The 1261-nt window shown below is 45.2% G+C and overlaps 1 non-coding gene across 1 annotated transcript; it reads left to right on the top strand.

Annotated features, from left to right (window-relative positions):
- Positions 1-923: 923 nt before the first annotated feature.
- Positions 924-1010, top strand: Trnastop-uca. Its single transcript has one exon. It is a non-coding gene; the product is annotated as a tRNA-Sec (tRNA).
- Positions 1011-1261: the final 251 nt, after the last annotated feature.

Genomic DNA, 1261 nt, shown 5'->3' with positions numbered 1-1261 from the left:
GGTTTGCGCCTCTGTAAAAATTGGGCTTTAGCCAGCTTTCTGTTCCTATAACGATTTCAGCTTCAGTGCTTTCTGTCAGCCCTTGAAGCTCTAGTACGTTTCCAACACAGGTACGACAATTTACAACTACACTACCGACTGTTGCTTGGTCGATTCTCGTCGTTTCTTTGCCCTGTACCCTTTGAGACTAGAGCCCTTTTTGATTTTTCCCGAGACTGTCTAACCTAAAAAAACCGCCCAGTCAAAGCCACACAGTCCCTGCTCCCGTGTAGCCGCCTCCTGTGTGTAGTGGACAACTGGCCTATTTAGCGGAACCCGAAACGCCACCACCCTATGGCGCAAGTCGAGGAATCTGCAGCCTACATGATCGCAGAACCGTCTGAGCCTCTGATTCAGACCTTCTGCCACCTAGAATACTTCAAAAATATCGTAAGTTATTAGGTGAACTATAGTCTAAAAAGAACAGTTTTTCATTTTCTACAGGCATCGACTAGTCTGCACGTAAATGTGTATTCAAGCTCTGGTGCAATTATGAGAACGATACACGCATCTTCTGAAAACGTAGAAAACATGTAGAAGTTATTCGCAAACGAACTCTAACAGGACAGAACGTGTGCCGCTGAACATCTGACCCGTTACTTTACTGCACTTAATAAAAGAGTCGCAGTCAGGATAAGTCGCGCATCTGCACACTCTCGGGAGCTTGCGCGGCAGGGGTGGGCAACGGGTCGTGGTGGGGAGATCGACGAGCCTTTACTTTTACACGCACATTTCGTGCGAACAGCTCCATGGATGTTCCTAGAGGGAAAATTACCTTCTTTATTCACAAACTCTAGAAACTGAATTCCAAACTTATAGAAGTTCTCGTATGATGTTTGTATACGTAGTTTTCCTTTAAATAGCACGCAAAAGAAAAGCTGCTCGCCCAGCTGAGCTCCGGTGGTCCGGTGTGCAGGCTTCAAACCTGTAGCTGATTAACGTCAGAGTGGTTCGATTCCACCTGCTGGGCGATGTAGTACGAGACGGCGGAGCGAGTTATTATTATACATGCGTTTCTTGGTTTCTGTTTTCCTGTACCTATTCCTGTAACTTCGCGTAGCTTTATTCCATTTGCTGAGTAAAGCGAAAGGCTAAAAATTCAGTCCCTGAATGCGTATGTTACTATTATACATGCGTTTCTTGGTTTCTGTTTTCCTGTAGCTATTCCTGTAACTTCGCGTAGCTTTATTCCATTTGCTGAGTAAAGCGAAAGGCTAAAAAT

The sequence above is a fragment of the Schistocerca americana genome, chromosome 2 (assembly GCF_021461395.2).
Source record: "Schistocerca americana isolate TAMUIC-IGC-003095 chromosome 2, iqSchAmer2.1, whole genome shotgun sequence".
Lineage (NCBI taxonomy): Eukaryota > Metazoa > Arthropoda > Insecta > Orthoptera > Acrididae > Schistocerca > Schistocerca americana.
This window is presented reverse-complemented; position numbering and strand designations above follow the sequence as displayed.